Here is a 16418-nt window from a genome sequence, read left to right on the forward strand (position 1 = left end):
GCGTAAATCCCAAACCTACATTTTGCCCTTGAAATTGGCTTCCACTTCAACCAGCAGTGTAGTAACAGCCTTGTGAACGTTCATCATGGTGCTTGATCGCTCCGTTGTCCCAGGACCCGAAAGGTCAGCCTTGTCCCGAGGGACTCCCCTTCTTTTAGGCAGAAAAAGAGAATCCCGTCAGATCTTATTTTTTTTCTTTAAACCTTACTTTATAACGTTTTGATTTTATTTCCTTTAGCATGTTAAGTCACAATGATAAATGAGAACAGAGTAATATCCGTGATTTAAAAAGAATCAACTGACCAGACTCCTGATGTTCCTTCTCACCAGTCCCCAGAACCAAAACATCATCTCAGGTTTTGTTCCAGTTTTCTAGGGGAAGAGAAACAACATGCAATGGGGAGACGATGGTTTCCTTTTCAACGACGAGGATTTTTTTTTTTTCCCCTTCATCCTGGACTCAGCGTGAATGTTCTTTTTAGTTATAGTCCAGTGCACAAAGATCCTTCCTGCACACACACAGGCATTGGTGTTGAACATATGAGGTTTTATAGTGGAGCAGAGGGACACATTATACACAAATAGATTTGTGCCGTAAACACATATGGGCATAAGGGATTGTCTAGATGGAAAAAGAAAAAAGAAGCCAACATAAAAACTTCAAAAGGATTGAATTGCAATTCTAGGAGGCAGGAAGTGCTCATTTATCTATCTACCTGTCTGGCATAAGATCACAGCTTTCTGAAATATATGCGTGAAAATGTTTTTTTAAGTCCAATGATAAGATAATTCAGATAACACATGGGATTAGTGTGAACACTGCGATATTAATCTGAGCTAGATACCCCCCTTGGGGGGATAAGCCACTTTTACTCCACAGGTGTGTGTGTGTGTGAGCTGAAGTCATACCATAGGTAACAAAGTCCGTGGTTGTGGTAACTATGAGAAGGGACGACATGAGACACTGGGACATGGTATTTAAGCGGTGGAACAGTTTTCTTGGGATCTCTTCTCAGTGTGCAATGATGAAAAAAAAAAGTGGAACTTCTGTTAAAAACTTGGCTTGCAAAAATAAGATTGGAGTCATGGAGAAGAAAAGGACAAAGTTACCTTTAGGGAAAGAACATCAGTGAATATTACTCCATTCTGAATGAGGAGAGGGAAAATAGAGTGCCTTCTGGAAATTGAGGGTGGCTGTTTTTAAAAGGAGCAATTCTTTCGTTGAAATATTTGTATGCTTATCTCTCCTTTGATTGCTTCTTTTGCATGGAGGGGTATCACTGGAAATAAATGCATATCATAAACCAGGAGTGATGTTTCAAAATGGATTCTGTGAAGGTTAGGGATAATAGGTTCCTGATAGGAATAATATATTATTGTTCTCTGCTAAAGAGAAAATGAATAAATGTTTGTTCTCCAATACTAGCTCCTATAAAAGTGGGGTCAAGTTCAAGTTGTTCCTATAGCATGGAGCTATCTGCCTGGACCTGTCTTGATGTCCTTCTTTTCAAGTTAACTCCATGGTCAGCTATGGTCATATCCCTTTGGAAATGCCTGATGCCCTTGAACCTGTTTGTCAAACCTCTCTGCTTTGTCAGACTTATTTGGCGAAACTACAATCCAAGCAAAATCCAACTCCCACCCCGCTCTATACCTGCACCTGTGAGGAGGAATGTGGCTACAGAAAACATCAAACAAAACACAAAAACACAACTCAGCCACCCTTCTCACTGAGCACAAAGCTCACGTGCTCCTGCCTGGACCCAGCACTCTGCGGCTTTCCTTCCGCAACCTGCACTTCTTGCTCCTCAAACCTCCAAGCTCTACCCCCTCTCCAGATGTCCCTGCTTCCTACTTTCATGAGAAAAGTTGAAATGATCACAAGAGATATCCCCACAGCCTCCCAGCACCACATGCTGACTTCTCACTTTGCAGAACATGAACCGTCTGAGTTGCTTTGTAAAGCACGGACCCTTAAATTTGTGCCCCAAATCTGTCCCATCTCATATACTCTAGAACACCGTGCCAACAGTTTTCTCTCCTGCATCATACAGCTCCCCCTCTCTGTAGGATTATCCCTTTAAGAAGACACTAATCCTGTAATTTTTCCAATATTAAGAAAATATCTTCATTCCTGTTTTTCCTCACCAGGTAACACCCCATTTCTTTGCTCCCCTCTATAGCAAAATCTCTTAAATAGGCATGTGGTCTCTCATTCTGTTGCTCTCTTTCTACCTTCAGTCCATCTGATCTGACTCTTCCCACCACTCCATGAAAACCACTTTTATAAGGATCACTGGGGACCAGCCTGCAGAAGAGCCCAGTAATTCATTCTCAGCCAACATGCATTTGATATGTTGGCAACATTTGATATAATTGATCATACTTCTTTGACACTTTGACATGCTTCCTTTATGTGGCTTCCACAGTAACATGCAGTGCCCGTTTTACTCCTGTAACACTCTTCCTTGCTGGTTACAGCATGTGTTCTTTTGCTATTGAAGAATAATTAATGCTAGCCTAGAAAACTAAAGAAACAACAAATCAAGATAACTTTCTCTGCAAGCTTATGATATCTTATGGTCACTGGCTAGGAGTAAAAGTCCTTAAACCTTTCTTGCTAGCTTTAGGTCCAGGGCCTTCTAATGAATTACGTACTTTCCTATTACCTGACTCAATGTCCAGCAAACTTCCCAAACTCTGGATGTCCACAACTGAACTAAACCTTCTCCAGATACATTTTTGACCTACAGGCTTTTATAACTCAGTTGATGACAGCTCTGTCTTTTTAGTTGCTCTTGTGTTTTTTCTTATAACTCACATCTAATCACTACCACACTGTTGCCATCTACATCTAAACCACCAGCATTTCTTACCTGGGTTACTTTGATAGTCTGTGGCCTGCCCCCCTAAGTTTACAACCCCTTGTCCCTACCCCCAGTAGTCTGGTTTGAATATAGCAACGAGATGGAATTTTAAGAAAGGTTATGCCACACCTCTGCTCACAAAACTTAAGTGGTATCCCATTTTAATGAGAGTAAGGCCAGTTCTTTTGGTCATTTGTAAGCCTTATGTGGTTTGGCCTCTGGACCATGCTCTTTCTGATCTTCTCTCTGGTAGTCTTTTCCTTTCTTTCTCTGCTCTTTATGATATTCTTTTTTTTTTAACCTTCTTTTTAAAAAATTTTTAATTTTTAATTTTTTATAAAGATTTAATATATTTTTATCCCCTGGGGTACAGGTCTGTGAATTGCCAGGTTTACACACTTCACAGCACTCACCATAGCACATGCCCTCCCCAATGTCCATAACCCCACCCCCCTTCTCCCAACTCCCCTCAGAAACAGACCCTCAACTCTTTATAATATTCTTTAAGAATCCTCAGACACACAACGACATCTTTGCTGGTGATTCCTCTATCTGGAATGCTCTTCTTTGCAGATAGCTTTCCAGATAGCTAAATGCCTCAACTTTATCAAGCCATTGGCTCAAAAGGTGCATTTCAGTGACCTCTATCCTGAGCACCTTATTTTAAATTATAGGTTGGTCTTTTCCCTGACACTCCCAATCTCTTCCTCCCATGATTTTTCCATTACTCTGATCAAAATATGTCATTCACTCATTTTGGTACTTATAGTCTATCCTACCTCCCTCCTGCAGACTAAAGTTCCTTGAGAAAGTGGATGTTTGTCTGTTTTGTTCACCTAAATAGGAGGGTCTCACACCTAAGTGTCAGCTGAATGACCTGGAGAACTTATTAAGTCACACTTGGCTGGACCCCACTACTAGAGTTTCTGACTCAAAAGTATATTGTAGGATCCAAAAATTTGCATTTCTTTTTTTTTTAAAGATTTTATTTATTTATTTGATAGAGAGAGAGATCACAAGTAGTCAGAGAGGCAGGCAGAGAGATGGGGGGAAGCAGACTCCCCGCCAAGCAGAGAGCCCGATGCGGGGCTTGATCCCAGGACCCCTAGATCAAAGATAGAGGCTTAACCCATTGGGCCACCGAGGCGTCCCAAGAATTTGCATTTCTAGCAAGTTCCCAAATGGCACCAATGCTGTTGGTCCAGTGACCATACTTCAAGAACCACTCATCTTAAGGAGTCCTATTACATGGTAAATGTCTAATACATAGCTGTTAAGTGAATGAATGAAGTTGTTATCTCCTTTTATTTATATTTTGGAGTATTGCTATGATTGGATACTCCTAATATGCTAATTTTCTATTTGTTTTCCTTCTTTTGTAAATATCTTCTTCACGTACACCATCGCTTTGTTACTAGGATGTTTACTAATATTTATGTGCTGAGAATATTAGCTCTTGTGTGTCACATATTGGAAGATAAATATCTTGTTTGGGCTTATACTACTTAATATTTTCTATGCTCCTTTTATGATGGCAAATTTAAATTTATGCCATCAAGATTATTAATAACTATGTGTAAATTTTGACTTTACATGTTGATTTAGAAAGCCTTTCCCTAGTCTAAAATTAGATGCATATTCATTGATTTTTTTTTTAATTTTCTTTGCACCTGCTCATTTTCTATTTAACTCTTTAATCCATGTGATGTTTCACACATGGCGTTTGAAAAGGCCCATTAACCTAGCTTTCTATATGTCCGCTGATAACTTGCAGCTTTTCTTTATTGTATTTTTATGGCAGCTGTTAGTATCTAATAAGGCAATTTCTAACCTTATTTATTTTCCTAAAGTGTTTGATAATTCATTTTATTTTCTGCAGGAGAAGCTCCATCAAGTTAAAGTACTATTGAAAGTTTTACTGGAACTGAATTCAGATTAACATTTGGAGAATTTACATTTCTATAATACATAGAAATTAGTTTTGCTCTTCAGTGTCATAGAATAGTGCTGAAATAAGTCACCTTTTTTTTTTTCATCTGTCAGTATGTTTTTGTACTTTTCTTTGTATTTGCTGGACTTTAATTTTTACTTTGTTAATCTTAGACCTATGTACATATTTTTGTTAGTGATAGTTTTCATTGCATGTCCTGATTATTTTAGGCATCTCAGGAAGTGTTTTATTTGAATATATGTAATTTCAACAGGCTGCCTTATTGGACTCTCCTATTGATTTAATTTTTTTCAGCTGTCATTTCTGTGTCCACAAATAGCCTAATGAGTATCTATAAATAATTATTGTATTTTATTCTTTCTGATTTTTCAATGTTTTGTTTTCATATTTCCCTGTTCTAGTGCATTAACTGGTAATGTCAGCATTTGTTAAGGTAACTCTATGTTTGTGGCTGTCTTTTTTGAATTTTATTATTTACTTAAGGATATTCATTTCTGTGTCATCCAACTCTAGGTGTATTCTTTGTTTACCGAGATATTTTAAAAATCAGAACTCAAATAGGAATTTGGTTAATTTACTATAAATTAATAAGGCTGTATCCTTGGGAGATATGGGGAAACTGCTCCATCTTACAGTTGGTACTCCCTCTTCCCAAACTGATACGTTGAAATTTTAGCTCCCCAAGGTGATGATATTAATAGGTGGGGCCTCTGAGGGGTGAGGATGGGACCCTAGTGAATGGGATTGATGCCCTTCTGAAAGACACTGCACAGAACGCCCCCCCCCCCCCGGCTTCCACCATGTGAGGATACCATGCATGAGAAGTCTACAAACCCAAAGAAAGTCCTTTCCTAGCCATACTGGCATATTGATCTCAGACTGTCAGCCCCCAGAACTATGAGAAATAAGAAATAAGCTACTGGCCTGTGGTATTTTGTTAGGGCAGCTTGAACAGGTTAAGACAGGAATGCATGTATTAAAGAATGTGGCATCAGTGATGGTATATGATGTTATTTTCTGTATTGTTCAAAGGTGGAGATAATAAATAATGGATTTATGTCTTTGTAATCGAGACTGAACTGCATTTATTTTAAAAAGCTGTGCCCCGCCCCCCTACACTTTGTACATCTACAGGTTAAATTCTTTTACAGATGAAAAAGAGTGCAGACTTCATACTCATGCTCAGCCCCAGCATGGGATAACTCATTTTGTAAAGATATTCGTATTTTATCTTAACAAGGAATATGCTCTATGGCATTTAGGGTTGTGCAAACTTAGTTTTGGGGCAGTGAGCTGACTTTAAAAGTATAGATGTGGGGGAGACTGGGTGGCTCTCTCTCAAATAAATGAATAAAATCTTAAAAAAAAAAAAAGTAAGTAAGCTTAGTGAGTCTAGGTACCAAGGTGACCCAGGGGAAGTCAGAATCTTGGACAGCTCAGTGGGCCGTCTGGGTCTTTGGTTGGGAGGATGACTTCCTTGCCTGGTAGTATTTATTCCTTCTTGTATCCTTGTAGCCTTGTAGACAAACAAGGCTGACCCACTTGTGTTTGTTTGAAACTCTCGTCTAGGTCAGTCAAGTACTCTGTGGAGCACTGGAGTATGGAGTTGGTGGGCGGGTAGCATCTTGCCTTTTTCCTCTTCAGGTTTATCATTTCTTGACCCAGGATACAATTGGCATATTATTCCATGCATGGGTTTTAGACATTTTGGGAGCACTCTGAAGCAATTTATGAATTTTGTGTGTGTGAGTATGTGCCTGTGTTAAGGACAACTCCCACAGGCAGATCCTTGATGGGGAATTTCTCATCTCATCTTCCTCATCTCATTCCTTTCAGTGATCTCAGTATCCAGGACCAACTTTTTGCCCATTGTGATCCCTTCACCTAGACACACATGAATTAATGAGAAAATGAATGTATGAATGAATAGCTCTTGAGAGAGACTGCTATCACCCAGTGTTACAACCACTTTAAATTATATATGTTGATGTTTCACTATATCTTGAAGAATTTCGTAATTCAAATTCCTAACAAGAAACTTTAAACTTTTGAGAAGCATATTTGTAAATACATTTCTGAGGTTCCCTACCTCTAGTTAGATCTTCTTCCTAAATTCTGTGGTATAGCCTACCAATTTTACTAATGTATACTGTAGGACTTTTCACCATTAAGAAAAAATGAATGATTGGGGCACCTGGGTGACTCAGTTGGTTAAGTGTCGGACTCTTGGTTTTGGCTTACATCATGATTTCAGTGTTGTGAAATTGAGCCTTATCAAGCCTGCTCTGGGTGTAGAGTCTGCTTAAGGTTCTCTCTCTCCCTCTCCCTCTGCACCTACCCCCCACCCCAAAAAGGAAAGAAACAAATGATTGAAAGAATATGGGAGAACAAAATATTGAATATTCACATGGCATTCTGAAGTTCTTTCAATATTAATTTTTTTCTCCATTTTTGGCAAAGACTGCTTTACTTCCTGTTGGAATTCTGAAATAATTTAGTCTCAATTGCAGACAATTATCCTTTTACGTAAAATATTTTTTTTTACTTTCAGCCATAAATGAGTCTCTTAAGCAGGTAAATAATCTAAAACTATGTTAATATTCAAGCAACTTTTCCCACCTTCATCTCTTTTTGCTGTGCCATTTAAGCTTCTTTCACAAACATCTAATTTACTTTCATTAAAATTAAACAGGCAGCATATTTTTGGGTATAAATTTAGTGAGAAATTTTATATCATTTCTTTATCATCTTCTCTAGAACTCTCTGAGTATCAGCATGACTGCACTGCAGATTTCAAAAGTGACTCTTACTGTCGCCAGACCTTCATATCAGGTTGTCCTCTTTTTGTTTTTTTAAGGTATCATATTCTTTTTTTTATGTTTAGATTGTAATTTATTTATTTTTATTTTTTATTGTGTTATGTTAGTCACCATAAAAGACATCATTAGTTTTTGATGTGGTGTTCCAAGATTGTTTATGTATAACGCCCATGGTCCATGCAATCCATGCCCTCCTTAATATCCACCACCAGGCTCATCTAACCTTCCAGCCCCCCTTGCCTCTAAAACCCTCAGTTTGTTTCTTGGCATACACAGTCTCTCATGGTTTGTCTGTCCTCTCGTGGAATCTTGTGAAGTACAAAGAGTGTTCACTGCATCCTTTATCTGGCTAGTAAGTAGTAGTTAGTAGAAGGTAAGAGTAAGAAGGCAAAAGAGAATCCTACACTGGACATAATATCACTTTCAACCATCACATTATTAATGCCCTTTACTTACCAAAGCAGGTTAATAAATTGATATGTTTACCCTAGGTCATGACATTGATGCTACTTAGAAGTTTGTACTCCCATTTAGCTAAAATGTTGTTAGGTTGATGATAGTTCAGAAATAAGTCATTGCTGTCAGAAGAGAGTTTTTTTTTTTTTTTTTAAGATTTTATTTACTTATTTGACAAAGAGCAGGAGAGCTTAAGCAAGGGGAGTAGTAGAGGGAGAAGCTGACTCCCTGCTGAGCAGGGAGCCCAATGTGGGACTCGATTCCAGGACCCTGGATTATGACCTGAGCTCAAAGCAGATGCTTAACAGACTGAGCCCCCAAGAGGGAATTTTTCCCAAAGAAATTTGATCAGAGACATTTCTTATTGAAACCTAGTGGAAAATGGGCATAGCCGCAAACCCAAGCATCCTCAAGGACTCTGCCTATTCCTCCATTTCTCATATGTCGCTTAGAGAGTGCCCAGCACAGAGAACATGCGGTCATGACTCCATTCTTCCTGAAACAAGGACTTTATGCAAACTCGGAAGCAGGTGTCCTGGGGCCAGTGAGATAACAAACTATAAGGAGAGTCCTGAGTTCAAGGATAAGCTAATTTCCACATGGGGAAATTAATGTCACTATGCACACAAGCCAGTCAAGTTTATAAATCCAATTGTCTCTCCTTGAAAAGATTCAGAAAAGTTGGTAGTCAAGAATGAGGGCTTTTTGAGAGCTCTTATGCAGAGTGGCTTTACCTTCAAGTATCTGGGCAAAAACAGGCGGGATCTACAGCAATGTCTACTGCAAACCCACACTATTTTTGTTCTGTTCCATTTCTCCTTCTAGTTTGCTCAGGATTCAGGCTCCCGTTCCTCTCGTAGACTCCTGAAGCTGCCTCTTTGGGGCTCCCAGACTTATCCCCATGCTATCTATTAATTCCCCACATTCATGGTAAACCTAGTATTCTTTTTTAAAAACTCAGTATGATTGTTGTCACATTAAACTCTGTATAATTGACAATTGTGATCCGGCCCCCAGGCCTCCACTAAAGGGTCTGTCCTTGCCTGATTTCTGGGACTCCATCCTGGACCACGCCAAGCCTTGCTCATTATCACATAGCTCTCCCGGCCTGCTATCTTTTTCTCTAAGATTTTAAATTTGTTTCTACCTTGAGACCTGTGTTTCTTCTTCCCGAGATACTTCGTTGCTGCTGTGCAAAAATAAAATCTTTGCTTCAAGCAAATTCAAGCCTGGGCTCAAATACTACCTTCTTACATATATGCCTTCCTACTTATTTTAAATCAGGCTCCCCTATTCACTTTATATTATGATATTTTATTTTATTTTACTACTTTTTTTTTAATCTCTTACAAGTAATAGAAATTGTATTTTTATTTACTTGTTTCCTTTTTGTTTGGGGTTCCTTTCATAGAAGTTAGGCCCCATGTAAGCAGAGGACATGACTTTTGTTCAAGGTCGTACCCTTGTGTCAGGAACAGTTTCTGACGTCCAGAAGGCACTCAGTAGATGTCTGCTGCATGTAGGAGTGAGTAAGTAAATATAGTGATCTTTAATAGCCACTGTCTGTGAGTACCATAAAATTTGCTACATGTTAATCGCTGATTCTGGTATGACCTAGATATCATTTATTCAAAAAAAAAAAAAAAGCTCCAAATAATTTCTTGATTTATATTGGGAAAATCAGAAGACCAAAAGGAATTGTTCACTTGTGGATTCATTCAAAACAAATTCATGGTTGAACACAGAAAGAAACAAGAGAGATCTGGCCTTTGTCTCTGTGGTCATTTGTTAAGGGCTCGTATTAATGTTTTGGAGAAAGGGAGTTAACACTGCAGGTCCAAGCCAGAGCGGGGAGCAGTTCCAGGCATAGGACATACAGAATCGTTTTAGACTCAAGGGTGCGTTTTGGAGATTTCAGGAGTCTGAGGGTAGCCGGCCTGAGAATGGCCGTGGTGGTGATGAAGGTGGAAAGATGGCGAGCAAGGACTTTGGAGTGCCTGGTTGGAGCGAATCACCAAGCTGGCATCCAGTTTCGTTACCAGTGCCAAGGCTACAGACCCGCGGTAGCCAGGGCTGGGTCCGTGCAGAGCAGAGGCCGAGGTGAGGATGAGGGGGGTTAGGGAGCCTGGGAGAAACTTGCCAGAATATCATAGAAACGTTCTTGGAGCAGCTGATGGGGGGGAACGGTGCAGAAGTGGGCAAAGCATAATATATGGGTTTGTTGGGATATATGGGACATCGGTGAGAGGACTGCACCCCGGGTTGACCCTGGGGCTGGACCCAGGCAGTCAGAGGCTCCTCCTCACCCCTCCCCAGCCTTGGATTGGGCACAGCTGCCTACAATTATCTCGCGAGCAGCTGATTTCCAGGACACACGCAGTCTCCTGGGAGCTCGTGTGGCGGAGATCCTCCGGAGGGTCAACGCCTGAAGCCAGGGAAGGCTTCCATAGAAACTTGAAGGTTCGGTGGCAGGTACGAAGACCTCGTCTTGCCCCCCATGACGAGCCCCGTAAGCCAGCTTCCTTGTTTGTGAAAGTGGCCACCTTCCCGTGTGTGGTGGCCTGGGCCTTGCTCCCGTCTCTGCTTGCGTTGAGCGCGGCGCGCGGGGCTGTCGCACGTTTCACCCTGGGAGCTCCTGAGGTTCCGAATCCCGGGCCCTGCGCCGTCACCCACTGCGTGGCCTTTGTTACGTCGTTTGGCCTGGAAGGTTTCTACATCCGGGGCCAGACCGCCTCAGACCGGTTGTCCGCGCCACCCCTGGCGTATTTGATCGAGGTTGTGCTAGCGGCGCGGCTGTGTGAGGACTGACGGCTTCCAAGGCTGTTTCGAATCACTCCTGTGAGCCCGGTGAGGAAAATACTGACTGCTTGCCGGAGCTGTGTCGGGAGTGAGCCGTGGAAGGAGCCGGGTAAGGTGTTCGTGGAGGGGCCTCCCGAGAGGCTGAGGTGAAGATAGAGGGGGGACTGCGCTCGACAAAGGATGGGGGGGGGGGTTCCCGCCCTGCCCCCCCAGCAGCCGGCAGCCATCTGTCCCTTTGTGCTGAGCTCAGGTATTTAAAACCCTGTTCCTGTCTGACACGTCCTTTGTCTCCCGAGTCCTGGTGGGCATCTGTGGGGAGCAGCCTTGCCCTGAAAGAGCTTGTACTGGGTACTTTCTCTGGAAGCCTCGCTCAGCTCTCCAGCTGTGAGACTTTCAGAGCAGTCATGGATGAACAATTGCTGACCTGGAGGTGGTGCCCCATACTCTCTTCCGAACACAGGCATTCATTGGTCCTTGTAAGAATTTTATGGCTTGGCTATGAATGACCTCCATTTTTCAGGCCAAAAAAAAAAAAAAAAAAATTATAAAGAGGGGAAACGATTTGTGTGAAGCTGCCCACCCCACACATGCTGGAGGTGGACATCAGTCCCACTTACTTGGGTTTGAGAAGGCTGTCTGACCACCTGTTCTAGATGGAGACATCAGATTTAAAGAGGTATTAGGAACACTTGGGGACTTGATTAAAATATGGATATGTGGGCTCAATCTGAGGGAACTGCTTTTTTTTTTCCCCGGGGGGTGGGGTGGGGTGGGGGGGTGGTGTCAAGGTGTCTTTATGTTTTCCTGGCTTCTTGGGGGATTCTGATGAAATCCAAGCATAAGGTATATGGCTTTTGTCTGTGAGCCCAGTTACTTTGAAATGGAACCTAGTCTCTAAGAATAGTGATGATAATTCAATCAGGACTGCATTGAGAAACAGAAGGGAGAATGATCTGGAAAACACTTGGCAAATCATTGATTCTCAGATTGGCCAGAAACACCTGGGTAGGTAATTAAGATGAAGTTCCTAGTCCTCACTTACACCTGCCAGGTAGTGTTGATTGCTATAGGCGGCAGTGCGATTTTGTGGAATATAGTGTTTGAGCAAGAATGATCTTAATTCAAACCTCATAGGTACCATTTAGACTTGACACCGGTTGTCACCAACTTCTCTAGGTCACAGTTGTCCTCAGAGAAGTGCAGGTGAATATTCCTCGGCAGGCCTCTGAGATCACGTGAAGGGGTACCTCTGAGGTTTTTGAAGGGGCCTATCTCCCATTAGCTGGTTTCCTTTAGAAGTGAGCCGAAATTCCGCATGACTGTAGAGTCCAGAGTGTTTGTTTTCAATGATAAAATATGCATTAGTTTTTATTCTCCTGCTGTTATAATATTTAGTCATTATAATCTTACAGAAAGAAATTTTCTTGTATAGACTTTAATGGTTATCTCTCAAACTGCCAGATGGTTCCATCAACAACTTAAGAAATTTATGAAATTAATCCCTTCTATACTTCACATTTAATTCTGTTTCAGTGGCTTCAAACCACAGCTTTCATTTGAATTCTGAGAAAATTAGAAAATGATTTTCCTCATAAACTCCAAAATGCTGTTTTGCTTGCCTCTTCTGAGTGGAGCCTGATATTGCTACAAAGGGATAAACAATTTTGCATTAGGCTTGAAGAGATTTCGTTTTTCTTCACAATCCTAATGAAACTGAGACATCATAACTGGAAGGGGAAGGGAATGGTGGTTTTTTCTTTTTCTTTCTATTGGTACTGTATTTTATTTCTTTTTTCTTCTCTGTCAGGCCAGTTTTTATCAGCATTCATCAACTAAGAACTAAGAAGGCGTTAGGAAAGTTCACATTTCCCCACTGCTATCCCACCATGGCTCCAACACAAAAGTCACTTGAGTTTCACTTCAATTAGAACAAGGATTTTAGGTCTGCAGTAGAGTGGCCCAAGAGACACACTCAGGTCTATGCCAGACCTGGCTCTGTGCCATTCTGACTTACAGAGATCCTCAGTGTGGAAGATTTTTCATCCTGAGTTATTACATAAATTTTCCAAATGGGGCTCATTCCCCCTTTTATATTTTAAATGAATGGTTCATGGTCACCATCAGTTCTTGTGTTTATTTAGGAGAAATACTGCTGCTTATTCTGGACTTGAAGAAGAAGGACTTGGATTCATTTTTAGTTGCATGACTTATTACCTACAAAATTTGAAGTCAGGCAGCTTCCCTTTATCGACCTGTAAAACACCACAAAATTCAGTGTTTTCCTAAGGATGGAATTTTATCAAATGTGGTGTAAAGCGTTAATGGTTAACTAGATTTCTAGAATCCCAGAATCCTTCTTGGAGAGTGGCAAATTGGGTTAGGAAAGACTTGGATTTTTTTTTTTTTAAGATTTTATTTATTTATTTGACAGAGAGAGAGACCACAAGTAGGCAGAGAAGCAGGCAGAGAGAGAGGAGGAAGCAGGCTCCCTGCTGAGCAGATGTGGGGCTCGATCCCAGGACCCTGGGATTCCTTTTCTTTTTTTAAATTAACATATAAACTTTTATTTGTTTAAGGGATACAGTTCTGTGATTCATCAGTCTTAGACAATTTACTTTTCATCCTTTTTCAAATTATGGCCTCCACAAAGAAGTCTTTGAAATCTAGGTTTGCTGATCCCTCTAACTGAATAACCCCTACTCTAAATAATTACAGATATTTATTAGTATTTCTTTAAGAGTCTTACTTTGTTCCACGGATACAGAAGTTCACATTTTTTCTTCTTGATTTAGGTCTCCTATTAGAGAGTTTCTGTATCTTTGACCTGGATCTGAATTATCTTTTTGTAGTATCTTATCTATATTAAATGCTAGGTTTATTGAAACTGTACTCCAACCGGGACTTTATTACATAATATATAGTAGATACTTCATGAACTTGCCAATTTAAATTGAGGATCACTTTCAAAAGATGAGGATATCCACCTTGAAATAAAGAAAAAAACTCTTTACTATAAAATACCTGTTTCTCTGTTTACTTCAGTAATGCATAACGAATTAATGTGACCGGGAAGAGGCAAGAAGAAGTATAATGGGTTTAGTGAGCATTCTTTATTTAAATGTCTCCAAGAGATTGGGAAGTTCTCAGGTGAATAGGGGTTGGCTAGGCCTTTCCTGCTTCTAGTTGAGGTCCATCCTTAGTAAGGTTCTGATTTCCCAACTGATCTTAACAATCGCTGGTCAACATCCTTCCCTTGGAAGCAATGGGGACAGCAGGAGAAGGAAGTGAAATTCAGCCCTGTTCTTGTTCACAGTCCTTACTAGAATGGGCATGGATATTTTCTCATTCCCTCTCTCTTCCACACCAGTGATTTCCTTTCCTGTTCTGAATTAACTTCCAAGAAAGTGTTAGGACATTGTGTGTTATGCCATACATATATGTAATCTATGTATAATAGTAAGCATAGTTCAGGCTGAGTTGAATGCTTTGGAAATTGAGGAAAGGCCAGGTTATAGTAAACTCTCTTCTTTTTTTTTAAAGAAAGTTTTTTTTTTTTTTTAAGATTTTTATTTATTTATTTGACAGAGAGACACAGTGAGAGAGGAAACACAAGCAAGGAGAGTAGGAGAGGGAGAAGCAGACTTCCTGCTGAGCAGGGAGCCCGATTGTGAACTTGATCCCAGGACCCTGGGATCCTGACCTGAGCCAAAGGCAGACATTTTAATGACTGAGCCACCCAGGCATCCATTTGAATAGAAATAAAATATAGCTCCTAGTTCTATCCATGAATACACTCGTTCAGCAACCTCTGAGCTATGACTTAATGGAGGCCAGTGTGTGGATCACATGATTTTTTTTTCCCTTCCAAAAAGAGGATATAAGATTTAGACAAAAGATTCTGAATGAGGAGTCAGATGAGTAGGATGCCTCAACAAAAGTCAGGAGTATGACTGTGCATCACGAGAGACTGTATTTCGTAGATAGAACATACATTCACGTTAGACCAGAACATTTCACAATGGTAATAAAGCATCCTGTAGTATACCAACATTTCTGTATAATGTCTGACCAAACCACCTTGCTGATAAATCATTAATCATTTCAGTATAGGTAATTTGTTAACATTTATGAATCTTACAGAGAGACAAATGTCATACATTTAAAAAGTGTTTTTCATTTACCTTTGCATTAGTACTTAAAATGCACATTTCTATTTCAAGTTAACATTTAAAAATTACTCTAATACAACAACAGTGTAAATACAACCCTGTAGTTACAAAAAAATGCTAAACTGGGATCCACAGTGAAGTTATTCTCATATTTACAAGTATGATTCTGAAATATATATTACTTCTAAGCAGCTGTTAGCAGCTTTCTGGGTTTGGTTTAAATACACGTACTTTCGGTTGTGGGGAAGCTTATAATACTGTATTCCATGCAGTGTTCTGAAAGGGTTAAGAGCCATCCAGCCCTAAAATGTGAAGTACTCACTCAGTCTGCAAAACATCTAGAGAAATGTTAAATGGGATTCCCACATAACATCAAAAGCATGTGATATTCTGCAGTAACTGGAGTACTCCAGGATTGCCATATTGTTCTCTTCTAACGAATTTTGACAGAAGAGTTTAAAAAGGAGCGTGTTTTACTACTATCAAGTGCATTTAGAAGAGACGTATTTCTTTTGTGCTAATTGGACTCCCCTGAATGACCTAGCTAGTTAACTGGTCACTAGTAATTTGGTTACCAGGCAAATCAAGCTGCAAGAAAGGAAGCCAATATTTAAATTACTGTGCTATTGTCTGACCCATTCAAATGATTTGTTTTCAACATGAACATAAAAATGCAATATGGGATGCCTAACAAGCATCAGCAAGCACCAGCAACAAAACCAAGACCGCTTCTCCTAAGGTTTAGGCTTTGCCCAGAATTCCTTATCCATGGAATAGCCCATACCAAGAGTCATTGCTCCCACAACAAAGCCTTCTGCTGCCACACGCACGTGGTGGATCAGGTAAACAGACATTTTAGGATTTCCCCTGTTCTTTAATTTAAGTAATCCAGATGCAACTATTGTTGCATACTTTGCCATTCCATTGGGAACAGATGGGGCCTCTCTAGCTTTTTGGATAAGTTTAGATCCCATCATATGAAGAAAGAGAAACATCCATGCTGGTTCACATATTGGCTGAAGAATCATCCTACAATGACAGGATTTAGGCCTCAACTAAGAACCCATTCTCTCTGGAGAACTTGAGAATCCCTTATGGTGAGGTGAGGGAAGGTGGGGGAGTTACCTGAAAAGAAAAACAAATTTCCTCTACCTACCTCCCCACATGATTTAGAGCAATGCATTAAATGACAGGACTGAGACTATTTTGTGTATTTTTCCTTTTCTTCCAACAACTTATTTACCTTGTTGGGAAAAATATCTTACTTTGTTGCCAGAGACAACTGAATTATGCCAGTTTATTAAGAAAATCCTTAGTTATAACTGAGTCTTAGTTAAGCAACTTGATAACTACTTTT

General features: G+C 40.3%; 1 pseudogene; it reads right to left on the reverse strand.

The window, feature by feature from the left end:
- Positions 1 to 15795: 15795 nt before the first annotated feature.
- Positions 15796 to 16072, reverse strand: LOC132028038 (HIG1 domain family member 1A, mitochondrial-like; annotated as a pseudogene).
- Positions 16073 to 16418: the final 346 nt, after the last annotated feature.

This window comes from Mustela nigripes, chromosome 12, assembly GCF_022355385.1.
Source record: "Mustela nigripes isolate SB6536 chromosome 12, MUSNIG.SB6536, whole genome shotgun sequence".
Lineage (NCBI taxonomy): Eukaryota > Metazoa > Chordata > Mammalia > Carnivora > Mustelidae > Mustela > Mustela nigripes.